The sequence below is a fragment of the Vitis vinifera genome, chromosome 7 (assembly GCF_030704535.1).
Source record: "Vitis vinifera cultivar Pinot Noir 40024 chromosome 7, ASM3070453v1".
In the NCBI taxonomy this organism is placed as follows: Eukaryota; Viridiplantae; Streptophyta; class Magnoliopsida; order Vitales; family Vitaceae; genus Vitis; species Vitis vinifera.
Genome location: NC_081811.1, coordinates 17,148,110 through 17,168,708, shown reverse-complemented (window position 1 = coordinate 17,168,708; position 20,599 = coordinate 17,148,110). Strand labels below are relative to the sequence as shown.

Sequence of the window (20,599 nt, the reverse complement as noted above, 5' to 3'; positions counted from 1 at the left end):
TTTTATATTCAATCAAATATGAAATAAAATGAGTAATGAGACATATTATCCACCATCGTTTTATATCCCTTCCATATAGAATATTTTAATCCTAAATTAAAATATAATGTAATATATATCATAAATTTATTTTTATCATTTTTATTTTTTTTTTATGTTACTTATTTTGCAAAATCAAACTTTTTTATTATAAAATTAATTTTATGGTTAAAAAAAACTAAAAAATCATTTATAAAATATATTGTAAAATAATATTAATATATGTATTATTTAATATATATATATTAAATAATATAATATAAAAAATTATTTATAAAGTTTAAATTTTTAATCATGAATATTACTAAAGGTAAGAAAATTTTCATATTTTTTTTAAATAAAAAATATTAGAATGTAATATAATTTTTATTTTAAACATTGAAAAATATATTTAGTTTATTTTATTTTATTATTTATTTTATAAATTAAATATAAATATAATATAACATAACTCATTAGATATACTACTTTAAGATATCTTGTACATTGGATTTAATATCAAAAGATATCATATTTCATTAAAAATTATACCTTAAATATGTATTTTCTATCTAATACCATATGATATCTTATGGTATTCCTATCAACTAAATGTAGTCTAAAGAATTGCCATGAGAGTTGAGAGGAAGGTTCGAAGACAACTCCATTTGTTTGTTTGGACTTTGGATAACATGATGATGGGAAAGAAATTAAAGACCCTTTAGTGAAGGTATTTGCATTGTCTTCCATTGGTCCTTGATAGGCTTTATTGAATGATCAAGCGTTAGATAAGGAAAGAAGAAAAAGAAGAAGGAGACAAGTAGTGGTTGTGGCAATCAAGATGAGACCCAAAAATGAATGGTCTACATGTGATGTTCCCTAGGGAAAATGCAAGGAAGAGAAAAAGCAAAAGGAAAAATAAAGAAAAATAAAAAATAGATTAAAAATTAATAAATTATTTTATTTGCTAATTCAAACTCATTTTACTTATTTTGACTAATCAATATAAAGATTAAATAATTTTAAAATGCATAAGTTTCTAACTAGTTTTAATTATATATGATTTTCTCTTATATTTTTCATCATGAGAAAATCATTTTTCTTTACATTTTTTTCTTCCATTAGTATTTTCCAAGAATCAAACATAATCTAAGAAGAACTCCATTGGGCTGTTGAGAAAATGTGAAAAAGATGGTGGAAAAAGGAGGGTTTAAGTGATGAAATTTTTTAGATTTAAGATTTTTTTTTTTTTTTTTTGTACTTTGTAGCTTCTTAGTTTTTCTTCCATGATATAGAGGATATCACAAAAAAAAAAAAAAAAAGGTCTAAAAACTTAATGCCCAATTATTTTTTATTTATTCTTGAGCTTTCATGCATTGAAAGTTTACAAGTTGCTGAATTTTGTTGTGGCATATACAATCAACATAATTAAAAAAGTTCATTTTCTAAAGGTGTCATTAGAGCATAAAAGAAATTTAGAGGACGTTTGTTTTTTCAACTTTTTACTTAAAGCAATTTGCTTTTACACTTTTAAGTTATTTATTTTTCTACTTTTTCACGACTTATTGCAAACTTTTTGCTAAACAGAAAAACTAAAATATTGGGCTTTTTTTAAATGGAAAAAAGTAACATGTGGGTTTTTGTTTTATTTTTTAATGTTTAATAAAAATAAAATATTAAAAAAATAAACAATCTAATACTTAAAACCATTAAACATTAAAATTCTATTTAGAATTAAGTAAAAAAAAAACACTACATTAATAGTAAAATATTAATTACTTTTCTTTATCTTGATGGAGAAATTTATGCTTATTAAAGTTCAACTACTAATATTATTTAATATAAGCTCTAAACAAAATATAAAATAATTGTAGTTTTATAAATCAAAGAGGACAAGAGAGTTAAATAACACCTTTCTACAAAGGTATCAAAAAGAATCTTTATTAATATAAAAACAAGAAAATACATCGAATGATTCAAAACCGTGTATGACTCATAAAAAATTTCTCTAATTTTTTATTCATCTTTTGTGATCACTCTTATTTAACTTTTTGGTCACCAAGTTATAAATACTTCATTCAAAAATCAACATAAAAAATGAATAAGAGTTGTCAATTTTAGCTGACTATACTTGTGTTCGTACTTTGATTTTTTAATATATGTATTACTCATATTTTGATTTTTATCAAATCAAACAATTTCATTTCAAAGGAACAATCATAAAGAGAATTAATTTTAGAAATGCAAAATCATTCAGTCATATTTATGCTAATATATTGTGTTTGAAATGAAATTGTTTGATTTGATAAAATTCAGGAATATATTGTGTTTGAAATCACTTTAAAACAAAACTACTTGTTGTGATAAATCCTGTAAAGATAACTTGAAAGAAACAGACTACTCATTGATATAATATAGTAAGCATTTCATGCCATCAATATTATTTGTCAAATGTAATTTGAAAAGGAAATAAAAGAATGCTAGGAGTATAACCTATGCCAATCTCCCCAATGCAAAGGATGACATTTCCCTCAACTGTACATCTGCATAATGAAGCATCTCAATCAAAGGTTGCACCAACACCTCTCTATGCAATATGCATCTGTAAGAATCTAAAATCTTAAAGAAAAAATAAAAACCAGAGAAAATAGGAAGAAGAAGAAAAAGAAGAAACAATAACATATATATGATGTGTTATTGTTTTTCGGCATCACTAAACACTCCTTTAGCCCATTCATTTGTGATATTCTGGGCAACACAGCCAGAAAAATAAGGCAAACTGGGGTATTTCGCAAACACATTTCTCAATTCAGAAACAGAACTACAATTCTAATGAGTGACTATGGGAAATGCTTCATGATGTACCTTCACCAATGTCTCAAGAAAAGGGTCACCAGTAAAAATTGATACTTGTCTCAATTCAGAAGGGATAAGAAATAGGGGTTTGATACCAGTTCTTGATACTTTCTTAGTTTTCAAATAGAGAACATAAATTAGGCCAGTGCAAGGTTTACCAAATCAGTCAACCAAATATGCTGAATTAATTCATCAAATACACACATCATGGCTTAGTTTTTTCCAAAATAAAAAAGGAAGAACATCAAACATCGGTAGAACAATTCAACATAGTCCATTCACAAAATCAATAATTTTCCTAGAAGCATAGGTGCAAGGTGGAATCAAGTTCAAGTTAGGCTTGATTTCCCCAAAAGTTATGTACAAGTTTTACCTTTACCATGTTCAGAAGCATCATGGGAGTACTTAAAAGTTGCTGATGAACTACTTCTGCCCTTAGTGGTAGATTTTGACCCAGATAACTGGCTGAGGTCTTCATCATCACTAAAGGAAACTGCACTTCCAGTTTCTGCAGTACCTTTACTTGTGATATTCTACAAAAAATTGAAAAAAAAAAAAGATTGGAAAGCAGAGAGTGGATAAATATTGAACAAGAATGACAGGTTAAAAAGGGGGAAAAATCCAGACATGGAGATCACTTGTTCTGCTAAGAAAACTAGAAGAATAAGCATTACCTCCAATGACTGAGCACCTGACATGAACTGTGGGGTTTCCTTGGAGTGCACTGACCTTTCCTTGATCCGCTCCTGCAATAGTTATATTTAGTTACCATCAAATTATATATTTCCTATATAGGCAAGGTATGCAGGCAGCGGGTTCACACCAAGTGTCAGTGAGATGCCAAATGCTACTTCTGCAAAGCAATGTCCTAAAGGGGAAGGAAGAGTACATGTAGAGAGATTCCTTCTTTTACTCAAGAAGTCTTAATCCTAACTACTCAAAAGGCAAATAATATAATTAACTTTTAGATTTAAAATCACTGCTTATATACTTAGTAATGCCCACAGAAAGGGAAAGAAACCACCTAGGAGACAATTAGACAACACTAGGAAATATTGGAAAGAAAGAAAGAAAGAAAAGACTTTATAAAGATAAGATAGGAAATTATTTGGAATATATGGGCAAATATAAATTTATAAAGATGGAAACATACCATAAATAAAAATTTTATTTATTCTAATAAGATTTTTATGTCAATATGATCGGGAAAACCCTAATCAGATGTTTATCTAGATGGTATATATGCCATATATGTTTATATATATAGCTATATATGATTTTCCGCACCTCTGCAGAAGACCATTCTGATTTTAGGATATGGAGAAGTGGTTCTTCATCATCGTCTCCCTCTGTGTTGCGGCTCTTCTCAAGGCTCTCTATGATCTTGTCTTCCCAAAAAACAGGCTCCCTCCGGGACCCATTACAGTTCCATTCATTGGAAACTTTCTATGGCTTCGGAAATCATTCTCAGAACTCGAATCCGTCCTTCCAGATCTACACGCTAAGTATGGCCCCAGAAGTGAAAGAAAGAAAAGACTAAACAACTATACTGCTTCCATTATCACACCCAAATTTCACTTATCCAAGTCCTATTTGATCCAGTAATTGTTAAAAAATACAAACTTCACTCTAGTAGAGGACAAGTAGAACCAAGCCCATAGAACTGCAGTCCATGCCTGAAACCTAGATGTAGTCTACAAAATTCCACATTGTCTCTCCTCTGTTGCCATTAAAAACTAATTCATGGTTTCCCCCGATTTCAATTATATTTTTTGGTAAAATATCAATGGTTTATCAGGGTTCCACCAGAATGAAAATTACCAACTGAAGTGACATTTAAAAGTTAAGAAAAGGAAAGAAAAGATGAAACATGACGATTGAGTACCAGATTGTTCTCAGCAACTAAGGCTTCTATATTTTGTTGATACAGTTCTTCTGGGCGAAGCCGCTCAAAATAATCAATTTTGGCTGCAGTCCAGGAAAGAAACCACAGTCATTCCATTTCCATTTAAGGAGTGAAACCAAACATCAATAAAAAGGAAAAATAAAAGGAAAAAAAAAATAGACTCTGTCTGAAATGCACTTGTATATGCATTTCACAGGAAATTAAACAAAATAAAGTAAAAAAAACTAACAAAATGTCTTCTCGAACTTGTTTTCGCAGTCTCAAGGATGCTCTTTTTTCGGTAGGGTTCTTCAGTGAGATTCTGGTTGATCTAGGGCTTTAATCTCCGACCGATCAGCGTTTTCGGCAATAGGAATATTTCATTGCCCGTTGCGCCGGTGAGGTTTGTGATTCGCCAACGGTGAGAGGAGAGACCGAAACCAAAGTTGATGGGAGAGAGGAGAGCTTAGCTGAAAGCCTGAAACAGAAAAATCATTTCAATAACGTGAAATAAAAATAAAAATAAAATCAAAATTAACAGAATGATTTTAGAATTAAAATTTATTTTAATTTTATTGTTCTTAAACAAAATTAACAAAATTTGACTCTAATCTGGAAAAAAAATTCAATATATATATATATTTAAATATTTGTCTCCTGGCATGCTTAAGACTTTTTTTTTCTTTTAATTATTTAGTGTGAAATTAATTTGAATTAATTCAAAAATCTTCTTTTTTCCCATAAAAATTTATGGTAGCAAAACATGAAATTTGTTACTGTGTTGTTCCAAATATTTAATAATTTTAAGGTTATGTTTGGTTCGCAAAAATATTAGGAAAAGAAAAAAAAATGATTTTCTCGTGTTTGATTGTCGTATAAAAAATATCCAAGAAAATTAAATTTGATTAAAACTAATTAGAAATTTATATATTTTTAAATTATTTAATCTTTATATCAATGAATTATAATAAGTAAAATGAGTTGGAAATAACAGATAAAAATAATTTATCAACTTTTAATTTATTTTTTATTTTTCTTCACTTTTTCTTTCTTTATACTTTTTTCTTTGTTATTTTTTCCTACATTTTCCCTCAAATTTTTCGGAACCAAACATAACATAAGATATTAAAATTTTTTCCACTCAAATGTAATTCATTTAATAATCATATCAAAATTAAAGTCGAAGAAAAACCCGTTAACATGATTCCAACTTGTTAATCTCCTATCAAACTACGATAACATGATTATAACATATCTAAAATTTTAAATATATAAAAATATTATTTTTAAAATACTTTTTTTAACATATATATATATATATATATAGATATATTAATTTTTAATTAACTTAGTTGCTTAATTTTAGTTATAAAACAACTACCCCTAAAAGAATTATTTAATAAAATATAAAATGTTTTAAAAAATTTATATAGAATATAATTTAAATAATTATGTAGCTATTTATAAATTAGTAACTACTCAATGAAATTTTAAAATCTAAACATTTAATAAATCTCAAAATCAAATGGAAGATATCTCACCTCAAAAAATATATACCAAAATATCAACTACAAAATACAGAAAGACCACTTTTAAGAATTTATTTTTATAATATATATTAGGGTTTAAGTAAAATTAATTTATAAGCATTAAATAAAATTAAAAATAAAAAAAATATTTTATAAAATCCATTTAGTATCTATACTTATCTAAGTTGGATTCTTTTAACTTTTAAAATTTGAATATGGTTTCGGGGTTCTAAATTCAATAATTTATTTCAAAGATAAGTCAAAATAAATACTCATATCTCTTTTAAAAATGAATTTTTTTTTTGTTTTGGTATAGTTAAGAATTAACAGTTAAAATCAAAGCTTGAACATATTCTTCAAATTGATAAATGGTAGTTTTTTTATTCATTCTTTCAGTCGTTCAGGTATAGAGTATATATAGAGGGTAATCGTCATTCTAAGAATGGGAAAGAATGATACAAGGAAAGAATGATATAAGGAAATAACAACTAATATCCTAATATCTCAACTTTCCTAATATCTCAATATTCCTAATATCTCAATATTCATAATATCTCAACTTTCCTAATATCTAAACATTCCTAATATCTCGACACTAAATGATATAAGGAAAGAATGATATAAGGAAAGCATTCCTAATATCTCAACACTCCCCCTCAAGTTGGTGCATAGATGTCACACATGCCCAACTTGTCTAAAAATTTTGAGAACACTTGACTTGAGACAACTTTGGCAAGGATATCGATCATTTGATCTTCTGATCGAATCTTAGGCAATTCCACAATCTTATCATCCAACTTTTCCTTAATGAAGAATCTATCCACCTCGACATGCTTTGTACGATCATGTTGTACTGGATTATGAGCAATGTCACATGTAGCTTTATTGTCACAAAACAATCGGATTGGTTGCCTAGATAGGTAACCTAAATCCTGTAAGAGGAGTCTTAGCCATAATGTCTCACAAAGTCCTAGAGCCATACCTCTAAATTCCGCTTCTGCACTTGAACGAGCGACGACATTCTGCTTCTTACTTTTCCATGTCACAAGATTACCACCTACGAAGGTAAAGTAACCAGATGTAGATCGCCTATCATCCACTGCATCGGCCCAATCAGCATCAGTATATACTTCTATACTCTGATGATCAACATTTTTAGTGAAAAAAACTCCCTTCCTAGGAACATTCTTCAAATACCTCAAAATACGCATGACTGTATTCATATGTTGCTCTCCAGGATTATGCATGTATTGACTCACTACACTCAATGCATAAGCAAGATCTGGTCTTGTATGAGCTAAGTACATTAATCTTTCCACAAGTCTCTGGTATCTTCCCTTATCGGTTGATACTTGATTAGGCTCAACACACAATTTCAGACCTTCTTCTATTGGTGTATTAACAGGTTGACATCCCGACATTCCAGTCTCTTGTAAAAGATCTAAGGCATACTTTCTTTTAGACAGAAAAATTCCTTCATTTGATCGAGAAACTTCAATCCCAAGAAAGTATTTCAGATGACCTAGATCTTTCATTTCAAATTCTCTAGATAGATAATTTTGCAGAGCTTTTCTTTCTTTAGGATCATTTCCTGTAACTACCATGTCATTCATATATACGATGAGTGTCATAATCTTACCATGTTGCTTTTTCAGGAACAAAGTGTGATTTGAATTACTTTGATGATAGTCAAAAGCTCTCATTGACTTTGTGAACCTTCCAAACCATGCTCTCGAGGATTGCTTCAACCCATACAATGAATTTTTCAATTTGCACACCTTTTGACATTGCTTTTCTGACACCATGCATCCTAGTGGAAGATCCATATATACTTCTTCAGATAACTTGCCATGTAGAAAGGCATTTTTCACATCAAATTGTTGTAATGGTCAATCTAGGTTTGCAGCTAAAGACAGTAATACTCGAACTGTGTTAATCTTAGCTACAGGTGTAAATGTCTCTGTGTAGTCAATTCCATAAGTTTGAGTGTACCCTTTTGCTACCAGTCTTGCTTTAAATCATTTAGTACTACCATCTGCCTTGTACTTCACAGTATAGATCCAACGACACCCAACTGGCTTCTTTCCTGGTGGACATTCTACGAGTTCCCATGTTTCATTCTTCTACAATGATTTCATCTCTTCATTCATGGCTGCTTTCCACCTTGGATCAGCTAAGGCTTCCTGCACACTATTAGGAATAACTACAGTAGATAATTGATTTACAAATGACTTATTTGATTCAGACAAACGATGATTAGACACATAGTTGCTCATGGGATATTTGACTTTGGTAGACAATTCAGGTTCATATGTGGGTTTAGGAATACCTCTATTATGACGGTGTGGTAACCGTTTCATGAATGGATCAGGTTCCAAATTAAGAACACCCTTAACAGACGACGATTGGTTTGGTATTTCAGTGAAGACATCTTCGGACCCAAATTGTTGACCACTCATATCCAACTCACCCACTTCCTGGTTCACTAGTTCAGATTGTCCAGATTCATCTTCCTCAGAGATATGATAATCATAATGGAGAGTCTGAATTTCCTTATGGTACTCCCCCTGAAGTTCAGACTCAGATGAAAAATACATCGAATCTTCATGAAACACCACATCCATTGTAATATACATTTGTCGAGTTGGAGGATGGTAACATCGATATCCCTTTTTGTGCAATGCATATCCAACAAACACACATTGCAATGCATGAGAAGTTAACTTGGTGCGTTGGTGCTTGTGTAGATGTACAAATGCCACGCAACCAAAAACACGAGGAGGTAGATTTGGGACGGTTGGGGCAACTACGACATTAGTAAGAGCTTGGAGAGATGTTTGAAAGTTAATTGAGCTAGAAGGTACCCGATTGATCAAGTATGCGGTAGATGTGATTGCTTCTCCCCAATAATATATCGGTGTTTTTGCTGCTATCAAGGAAGCACGAACAACCTCTAACAAGTGCCGATTTTTTCCTTCAGAGACTCCATTTTACTGGGGTGTATTGGAACAAGTAGTCTGATGAATGATGCAATGTCCTTTCAAATACTTTTGAAGATCAGAACTTTGATATTCTCCACCATTATCACTACGCAAAACCCGAACTTTTGCATTGTACTGAGTTTCAATCATTTTATGAAATTTTTGAAACAACAAGTTCACTTCATCTTTGGTCTTCATCAAGCATAACCATGTCATTCTGGTACAATCATAAATAAAAGTAACAAACCAACGTGAGCCACTCAAAGTTGGGACTTTGGATGGGCCCCAAACATCAGAATGTATAACCATAAAAGGAAACGGACTTTTATTCAAAATTAACGGAAACGAAGCACGATGGCTTTTAGCCAATTCACAAATATCACAACGGAAACCAGAAATATCACTCTTTGCAAACAAACTAGGAAACAATTTTTTTAAATAACCAAAGGAAGCATGTCCCAGACGTCGATGCCACAACCAAATTTCTGACTTTTTCTTCTCCCCCTCAGATCCATCTACCATCAAGGCTTGTTGCAACTTGTTTGAATCATTTGACTGCAAGTCCAAGTAATAGAGTTTTCCCCGCTTAATACCACAACCAATCGTTTGTCTTGTTGGATGTTCTTAATCACACAAAATTTAGGCCAAAAAATGACCATACAAGATAAGGCTGTAGTGATTTGAGAAACTGACAAAAGATTGTAATCTAAAGATGGAACAACTAAAACAGAATCCAAATTCAAAGTATCAGTAAGAGTTAAGGATCCTTCCCTAATGACTGGGGTTATGTTACCATTGGCTATGGAAACAATTTTTTGTGAGGAAGGTCTAAGGGGTGAAACCTATCTAGAATCAAAAGTCATATGATCTGTAGCACCAGAATCAATTATCTATGCACTATTAATAACAGGTGTAAAAGTATTTAAAAACTTACCACCATAATCAGTAGCGGCTACCAATGCAGAGGCTTTCTCAGCAACATTAGCCTCTATTTTTATTTCGGCAACAGTTGCAGTCGAGGTTTTCTTGGAATCCTTCTTCCGTTGATCACGATTATTATCATTAATAACAAAGTGTTGATAGCCTAAACAGGATCTAAAGGTCCGTGGTTCAAACCCTCGGTTCCTCATTGTTTTCCTGGTCATACCAAGAGTCGTTGCTTTGAAATTGTGGGATATCCAGACTGGTGGGACCAGTCTTATTGCAGTGAACTTATCAATATTAGGGCTTGTCTTAGGATGGTTGATCGCTGTCGAACTACCATAGCGACAAAATATCCAGGATTCCAGTTCCATGGCTCTGATACCATCTTCAAATTGATAAATGGTAGTTTTTTCATTCATTCTTTCATGTACAGAGTATATATAGAGGGTAATCGTCATTCTAAGAATGGGAAAGAATGATACAAGGAAAAAATGATCTAAGGAAATAACAACTAATATCCTAATATCTCAACTTTCCTAATATCTCAATATTCATAATATCTCAACTTTTCTAATATCTAAACATTCCTAATATCTCAACACTAAATGATATAAGGAAAGAATGATATAAGGAAAGCATTCCTAATATCTCAACACATATCTAATACCACATTCAACTTCCCAAACAATGAACAATATTAGTTGTCGGGATACTTCTTTTTCATGAATTCTAATAAATATTTTAACCTTGAGTAAATGAAAAAGAGAGAAGATGTACCTTGGCGGAAGGAGCTGGAAACTAGACATGTGGGTGATCCTCTGTATCATCATGGCTTTTTTTAACATTGAATAGTTGAAGGCTCTGTTGAGGATGATCTTGCACATAGATGAGATTGATCCCATAACTTTTCACTTTGCAACTTGCTTTGACGTCAGGCCCAAAACGGGACGAAAAGCCAGCCTTAAACATGTTCCACCTATTGGATCGATACTCACTTGAAATGGCAATCTGAGGGAAATAGACCACCATCAATGCTGCATCTGCAAATAATTAATGTGTTATTCTTCATGTCTAGACTACAATTCAGAATAAACTGCATCGTCTCCACGTGTCCAAATTGATCACCATCGGATATCAACAATCGAAGAGTATCAAATGCAAAAATACGAACATATAATTTCTTGCATATATCATCAACTGGAACATGATGACAGAATACTTTTGCTTTTGCAATTTTTCGTGTTATTTTGTATATTTTTTCTCATACACTTCAAGTTGAAATTTAAAATCTAATTTGATACTCGGAGTGAATTTCAAAATTTTATTTATTTGGAAATGGTAACATAAATTTAAATTTCTATTTAAAAAAATCATTATGCATAAAAATTAAAGCCATATATTAAAAATATTATTGTTATGTTTGTTATTTTAAAATACATATTAATTATTTGATGATTTTTTTAATCGAGTATTTGTTTGAAAAGTTAAAGTAAGCTTCTTTTTTTCTTAACAAAAATTAAATCATATCACTAAATTTTGTTAGTTATTTAAGTAGCTCAAAATATATTGGCCATGATAAAAAGAAAAAATTAAACTAACTAATATTAATTATTTATTTGTATAAAAAAATTATTTAAAATTAGTTGTTAATCCTTTTATGAGATGTAACAAGAATCATTTGTTTACCAATGGGTCAAAAAGTAATAAATGGGTGGTCACTTCACAAGGAAAGATTCCCTTGTTGACCAACATAGGAGGCCCTTTTCTTGGCATTTTCCATTGTGCATTGTATTTTGGGGCTTGCAGAGAATTATTGTTTATTTGAATCATTTATTCACCAAGTCAAAAAGTAATGAATGAGGGTGGTCACTTCGCAAGGAAAAATTGCTTTATTGACCCACATAGGTGACCCTTTTCTTGGCCTTTTCCCGTGTGCATTGTTTTATGGGGCTTGTCGAGAATTATTATTTATTTTAAGTTATATTTTATATGAGTTTCATTTTTAATAAAAGAGTTTTTTATGACATCATTATTTTCTTATCATATTCACATCAGCATATCATAAATTTATTTTGAATATAAATATAAATAAGATTATACCTTATTTAGTTTCTTGGGTGGGAAGTTGAAGATACTAATACCTAATAGGAAAGATTGAAAAAATAAATAAGTGTATATGTCATCAAATAAAACACTGAAGCGAGATTAAAAAAAAAATAGTAATTTTAAAAAATATGTTTTTTAAATATGACAATTCAAAAAAAAATATTTTTAAATGTAGGATAGTTTGGAATAATCTAATTAAAAATTGTATTTTAAAAAGATAAGTTTAGATGAATTTTAAAGTTATTTTTTGAAAATCAAACTTCAATATTTAACCTAAAGTTGTCTTTTTAAAAGATGACTTCCAATTGATGTCTTAAAAAATGTTGTAGATTTGGAAATAGTTTCGAAACTATTAGATTTTAATACATATTTTAAAAAATGGTTTTTTTTTTCCAAAATCCAATGGACAATTAGAATTCTACCATTGTTGTGAGGAAGATGCATGACAATGTTTGAGTCTTTTCTTTATTAAAAAAAAAAGTGAGAGTTAGGTTGACTTTTTGTTATCTTGGAAAATTCTAAGAAGGAACGATACTTTGTTGATTGACATAGGTGGCATATTTCTTGCCTTTTTCCCTTGTACATTGTTTTACGGGGCTATGTGAGATTATTGTTTATTTTGAGTTATGTCTTAGATGAGTTTTATCTTTAATAATTAGATTTTTTTCATGGTATTATAATTTTCTTGTGGATGTTATACAAATTTTTACTCATATTATATCATAAATTGTTTTGAAAATAAATAGAAATAAAATTACAATTTTCTTAGTTTCTTATATGGTAAAATGAAGACACTAATATCATAATTCTTATAACACAAGTGTTTCCAAGAGTTAAATAAAATTGTTACTTATTCTATAGAATAAATATTTAAAACTCAAAAGGACCATTAGCATCTTAAAGTCAACAAGTCAACACATTAAAGATCATTCAATTTTTTTTGTGTTTTCACATTTGGCATATTGTCCTTTGATATCAATTCCTTTTCATTTGTGGTTGGCTTTAGTACCAACAAACCGACACTCATATTTCTTTTACTTCTTTTTTTTTAGGAGTCAAGGTCTTTCCATGATTGTTCTCTACTTTTTGATTTTCATTTTCTCATTTTCCCACTCAATAACAGTGTCTTTGATGAAAAGTTGATTGGGTTACTAAGAAACCTTCTTATATATATATATATTCTTAAAATTCAAAACAAAATATAGGAAGTAATTTCTTATTGATGTTTACCATTTACATAGTCCCTCTTTTTATTGTCAAATTATTAAAAAACTAAGGTCACAAGAGAAAATTTATATAAATAGGTTCTTAAAAAATTATATAAAACAATTATTAATGAAAAAAATTCTTTTCCTTTTTTAAAATACTTATATTTTAATACCAAGATCAAAACTAAAAGAGCATCTAGACATGCCTCCTTTACTAATATTAGGAAATTCAAAATCTCTCTACTTGATATATTGAGGCCTCTAGAAAATTATGAAAGAACATTTAGCTAACTACTTGGTGAAGGATTTATATGATTAGTAATTCAAGGAGTGAAAAAATGAGTACTACAACTTAAATTCAAGGTAATAGGTAGAATGTAATTAATAAATTTATATATTATATTATACCCAATAAAAGGTATAGAAAACTTTAATCTTGACACAAGAAGAAACATGAAATTTCCACAAAATTTTCAAGAAATTTAGGTAAAAGGGATAAGGAAACATGGAATTTCTATAAAATTTTCATGAAATTTCATTCAAAAAATGGTAATGCTAAAAAATTAACAAAGTTTAAATCCTCAAATGTACCTTTACATTGAAGGACTCATATGGGTGGACAATATTATCCTTCTTCTTAATTATTTCTTTTTTACTTTTATATTTTCATCAATTCTATGTGACTAGGTAGAGGATCTCACAAAGTTTGTTGAAAGAAGATAAAGACTTTTTTAGTCTTCTCAGGTTACCCATAGGGTCCAAGCAACAATGCATACAATAGTTGATGAAAGTGGAAGATTCAAAAGAGTTTTATAGAGAGAGAAATCATACTCTTTTTATATTTATATAATATAGAGAGAGAAATCAAGCTTTACTTAGTAGTAATATTTTTTTTTTATCTCTTACAAAAAAATCAAGGATATCCTACAAAACTACAATATAGTTTTACATTTTTTATTACTTTTAATCATGTAGAGTTATATGCACAAATAGTCAAGAATGACAATTAGTTATATTTTTTAAAAAAATTTAAAAGAAATTATATTACTATTTATTGCAAGCTACTTTATAAAGATTGATATTAGTGGATGAGGAATAAACTAGTCATCCTATCATCTTCAAAATTGTATCTTAGATAATTAAAGTAGTGCCACAAATTATTAAATGAAAACGTTTTTTATTTTTTTATTTTTTTGTGAAATAAAATAAGGAAAGCATTTTTATTTCAATTTCTTCTAATCCTATGAAATGGTTAGTATATGTGGTTCATCACTTTAGATAACATGTATTTAAAGTGAATATATATATTTTTAAAGAAAAAGATAAGTCTTACTCTCCCCTTATCTTTTTATCTAGTCAATATGGTTAAACTTCATTTTTTTTTTAATTGCAAGTTGTTTTCTTTCATTAGATAAAGTGGTATGTCTCATATGATCTTGTAAGACCAAAGACCTTTGTGGTTTTCCTCCACCAAAAACTACAAGTAGTCATATGCTTTAGATAACATGTATTTAAAGTGAATACATTTTTTTTTTAGAAAAGAAAAAAAGATAAGTCTTACCCTTTCCTTATCTTTTTTTCTAATCAATTTGATTAAACACTTTCTTTTTTCCTTTTTCTTTTTCCATCGTAAATTGTTTGATTTCATTAGATAAAGTGGTGTCCCACACGGTTTTGCAAGGCCAAAGACATTTTTATTTTTTCCCTTACCAAACACCATGAGTAGCCATGTGTTTTAGACAACATGTATTTAAAGTAAATGATTTTTTTTTTCTGTTATTTTAAAAATAATAAAAAAATTTTAAGTCTCACTCTTCTCGTCTTTTTTCTAATCAATTTGATTAAACATTTTTTTTTTCTTTTTTCTTTTTTCAATGCAAGTTGGTTTTTTAATTTCATTAGATGAATTGGTGTGTCCACACAATTTTGTAAAACCAATGACCTTTTTGGTTTTCCTTTACCAAACATCATAAATAGTCATGTACTTTAAATAACACGTATTTAAAGGGAATAATTTTTTTAAAAAAAAAAAAGGAAAAAGAAAAAAGATAAGTCATAGTCTTTCCTTGTCTTTTTTTCTAATCAATTTGATTAAACATTTTTTTTTTCTTTTTCATTGGAAGTTGTTTTCTTTCATTAGATGAAGTGGTGTGTCCCACACAGTTTTGTAAGACCAAAGGCTTTTCTAGCTTTTTTTTTTTTTTACCAAACACTATAAGTAGTCATGTGCTTTAGATAACATGTATTTAAAGTAACTGAATTTTTCCTTTTTTTTTTAGAAAAAAAAATAAATAAATCTTACTTTTCCCTTGTCTTAAACACCTTTTTTTTTTCTTTTTTTATTGCAAGTTGGTTTCTTTCATTAAATGAAGTGGTATATCCCATATGGTTGTGTAAGACCAAAGACCTTTTTGGTTTTTCCTTTACCAAACACCATAAGTAGCCATGAATTTTTGTCACTCTTTATTTCGAAGATTTAATTCAAAATATGTTAAGAAACCAAAAGCTTATACATAATATGTTTTTTTAGTCTTTTTCTTTGATATTGGCATCTTTCTTTCTTTTGATATTTACATTTATTCTTGATTTTTGTGTATCTCTTGGCTTAGGTTGATCCCAAATTTTTTTTATAGGCCATAGATTGGGCTATTCTTTTTGGGTGTTCTCTTAGCCCATATATTAGGCTTTTGGGGTGTTCTCTAAGCCCATATATTAGGGTATTCTTTTTGGGTGTTTTCTAAGCCCAAATATAAGGAGCATCTAGGGTTTCTTTTATGTATGTTAAAAATTTGAAAGTGGAAGATCCTAGAAGAGAGAAAGAAGAGAGAAAATAAGAGTTTTTTTAAAGGTGAATATGAAGGTTCTTCCATCAACCTTCTAGGAAAACTACCATGGTATCATATTCCATTCTCTACTTGTTTTTGTGTTGATGGATTCTACCTCAAGTATTGATATATGTTTCTACTAGTTATCAAGGTGAAGAAACTATCAAAGATATGTATTCCCACTTTGATTGAAAGGGAAGAAATTTTCTCCGTGGTTTTTTACCTCATTCAAGAGAGTTTTTTAACGTTATATTTGGTCTCATTTGACTTACGAGATCTTTAATGATAAATAAACTACTTAAAAACCACTTATGTCATTTAGGAAGAGAGATTTAGCCAATCACTTATAACAAAATACAATTAGTAAATTATAAATTTTTATAACTTTTGTATTTGATTCTTATCCTTTTTTATAAAATAATGATTTTTTTATTACATTCCTTTTTATTATAAAATTTTACTTCTTTTAAAATAAAACACTTCTTTAAGTTAAAATATTTTATTATTAATTTATTAACATAATGAATAAAATTCTAAAAAATTTACGTAAATTTTTTTAATATTTTAAAATACTCATTTTTAAGCTAAGAGTCTAAAAGCTTCACTATTTTATATAGAAGTCATTACTATCTTCCTTTATAAAAAAAAAAATAAGAAATATATCTGAACGACACTAAGTTTTGTTTTAATTATTCATCTTTTAATAATAGAAACATGAAGGAGCATTAGAAGAAAATAATTTTTGTAGAGAAAATAGTCATATAAAACAAAATTCAATTCCCATATTTTGAAATGATATTATACAAAAATTTCTATCTTAAAAGGTAGAATCATAACAACTAAGGAGAAAATATCCTTGTGCACATCACCATGTAGAGAATATTAATATCCTTGTATAAAAGTTCATGCTTCTCTTAATGAGTTGAGACCACACTATATGTCTTTGAAAACTCATACTTGTAGATGTGTAGCCTCTATTTCTCTTTAGATATGCATTATAATATTGACTTCATCTCAATCGTCTCTAAAGACTTTCACCTAGAGATAGACCATAAAAAAGAAGGTTTCAATAAGGATAGCACAATCGCCATGTTACAAAGTTCCTAATAGAAGTATATAACTAACATGAAAATCACAAACAAGCAACACATGATTCATATCAATGAAACTTAAACCATGCTCCTCAGCATACTCAAAGCATGACATGATTAAGGACTTTAAGATATATATATATATCATGATTTTTTACTTGTGAAATGAAAGGGTTAATTTAACAAAAGTTTTGGTTTAGCAAAATGAATAGCCACAATTTGATAATTAATTTTGATTGCTCATTCATTCTTCTGTGACTTTTATTATCTCTATCTAAGACTAATTTTGATTGTTCGTTCTTTACGTGAATTCTACCACTTATAAGATGATTCGCAAAAGAATGGGACTATAGACCCTAAAATTTGTTCCAATTTTATTTTTAACATTAATTTTGAGCCCAATTTTAAATCCCGATTACATGTATTATTTTCGGCCCACTCACCCTTCAATTTTTCGTTTTTATTTTGTAAATTATTTTATTTTTATTTTTATTTATTTATTTTATTTGCTATTATTATATTATATTATATTATATATAAATATATACATATATATGTATATTTATTATTTATTATTATTTTCTTTCTTTCTTCTCTCTCCTCTCTCCTCTCTTTTCCCTTCCTCCACCTACCCTCACCCACCCCCATACTCTCCCATGTCCAAAAGGCCTCCATTTCCACTCTTCATCATGGCTTTTTTTTTTTTTTTTTTTATTGATTTCTTCTCTCCCTCCATTTCCCAAGATTGGCCGACCCCCCCCCCCCCCCCCATTCTTCCGCCCCTCTTTCTTTTTTTCTTTTTCTGATTTTCTCATGAGAGGACACGCAAGGAGCAGCCCCGGATTTTTCTCCCCAATTTTTCTTTTCCCTTCCCGCTCGACTCACCCCACTCTAGGCAACTCTTCAACCCAACTCCCAAGACGGCCGGCGCTCGGATTCCTTTTCTTCCCATTTTTTTTCTTGATTTCTTCTCCTTACTGGCCGACTCCCCCATCCTTCTTCCCTTCCCCCATTTTCATTTTTTTTCCATCCCTCAATTTCCCCCGCCTTCTCTTTGCTGGGCTACCTCCACACAGCTACACCGACAACTCCTTTTTTTTTTTTTTTTTTCTCTCTTCCCCTAAACACCACACTCAGCCGAAACCCCCATTTCTTAGCCTTTTCTCCACCAAAAAAAAAAAAAAACAAAAGAAAACGTCCAACAGCCGGCTTCCTATTTCTTTTCCATTTTATTTATTTATTTATTTTTATTTTAGTTTATTTTATTTCATTTGTGTTTCCCAAAAAGTCATCCACTGTTGGTCGGCAAGATCACCGATGGTCGCCGCTAGCAAGCCTCGCCGGCCGGCGATCCCCTTCCCATCTCATCCGTTCCCGTTATTGTTATTATTATTATTATTATTATTATTATTATTATTATTATTATTGTTATTATTATTATTGTTATTATTATTGTTATTGTTATTATTATTATTGTTATTGTTATTGTTGTTATTTTAATTTATTTTAGTAGTAATTGTTGTTTATGAAATTTGGATTGTTGAATTAATATGAAATTTGGGGTTAATTTGTTGTTGGTAGATTAATACATAATTTGATTTTATTTATTGTTAGTGAATTAATTTGAAATTTGTTAATTTGGGTTTGTGGGCATATTGTATTTGGTGATTAATTTGAGGATATTTAGATTGTATCAATTGCATTTTGTTTATTTGGACTTGGGCATATTGTTAAATTGTTATTTGTTTGGGCTTATTGGATTGGGCTTGAAATATTATTTCTCTTGACCATGTGTTTTTTTTTTATGTGGGTTTGTTAATTGATGTGGATTTTGGGGCCCATAATGTGGGTGAGATTTGTTGGATTATTTGAATATTTGATATGGGCTTGACCAATTTAAATTGTTTAATTTGGACATAGGACAATTGTGGTGTATATTAAACTAGGCTTAGATTATAAAATATTAAGTTTAGGCCTAGTAGAATTTATTTTAATTTATCTAATTTTAGGTTTGGTTGATTGTGTTTGTATTTTTGGTTATTAATTTGGATGTTATGGGTTAAGACCTATAGTAATTTGGGCTCATTTTAAATTGACAAAATTTATGGGACTAATTTGAAATTGGGATTTGGGTTTGAATATTTGTTTGAGATTTTATACATCTTTGGATATTTACATTTGCGTTGTTTTTTATTTTTGCATGGACCGATTCTGCAATCTTGTTGGCTAAGTACGAATTGATGACACGTGGAGCTTGTTGTAAGTTTATTTGGGTACATATTTTATTTACCACTTTTATTTGGTTTTATTTTAATTAACTCTTGTAAATATTTGTTCGTTTATATTTATTGAGTGTGTACAGAATTGAACATCGAACAAATTAGAAATTTTGTTTAAATGAGAGGAAGAATTCAGTAAATATGTTCTAATAACATACTAATTTCAAAATATCCTTTTTAATAAAAGAAAGTTTTTTTATTTTATTATTATTATTTTTTTATCTATTTATGAAAATTCAGAAAAATGCATTTAGAAAAATCCAAAAAAAATTGTTTTTAATAGAATTCGAAAAATTGTTTTTAATGACATTGTTAAAAAATTTCATTGTTTAATAAAAATTGCCCAAAAATTGTTTTGTAAATAAAGTTGTCCCAAAAATTAATTTTTAGTAAAATTGTCTAAAAATATTTTTTTAAACGAATTCTTTTTTTCCTTAATTAAAACGAGATTAAAAGTGTTTTTCAGAAATAGAGAATTTAAATCTTTGTTTTTCCTTTTAATTAAAATTTCTTTTGCAAATAAAGTTGTGTCATTTTAAATCATTTATAAAAATCTCTCTTTTAAATGAAAATGAATCTAAATACTTTTTGTAAATAAAATTGTAAAAATTCATTATTTTCTAATAAAAGCAAGTAAAAATAATTTTTGTGCCCAAATTGAAATTTTGTAATAAATTCTTTTGATACAATAAGTGTAAATAGCTTTTTAGAAAATTGAACACAACTGAAATTGAGAAAATAAATTGATTCTTTTTTATAAGTAAATAAATGGAAATCACTAATTCAAAATCATTTTTAATAGAATCCTTTGAAATTTCTTTAAAACTTTTTTTAAATATCTTTTATTTATTTAATTCAATAAATCATTTTGCATAATCCTCTTATTATTTATTTTAT

General features: G+C 28.9%; 1 protein-coding gene and 1 pseudogene across 4 annotated transcripts in view; both read right to left on the bottom strand.

The window, feature by feature from the left end:
- Nucleotides 1–20,599, bottom strand: part of LOC104878102 (disease resistance protein RPV1) — a 205,254-nt gene that overhangs the window by 89,693 nt on the left and 94,962 nt on the right. For 3 of the 4 annotated variants that reach the window (XR_009466069.1, XR_009466073.1, XR_009466070.1), the window contains exons 13-16: nucleotides 4,760–4,842; nucleotides 3,549–3,620; nucleotides 3,248–3,407; nucleotides 2,512–2,561 (exon numbers count right to left, since the gene is read on the bottom strand). The gene's annotated coding sequence lies outside the window, so the exon portion shown is untranslated. Of the gene's footprint in view, nucleotides 1–2,511; nucleotides 2,562–3,247; nucleotides 3,408–3,548; nucleotides 3,621–3,808; nucleotides 4,376–4,759; nucleotides 4,843–20,599 lie in introns of those variants that run through there. The other variant, XR_009466074.1, reaches the window with a different exon arrangement.
- Nucleotides 1–20,599, bottom strand: part of LOC132254020 (pentatricopeptide repeat-containing protein At1g71420-like) — a 75,765-nt pseudogene that overhangs the window by 17,838 nt on the left and 37,328 nt on the right.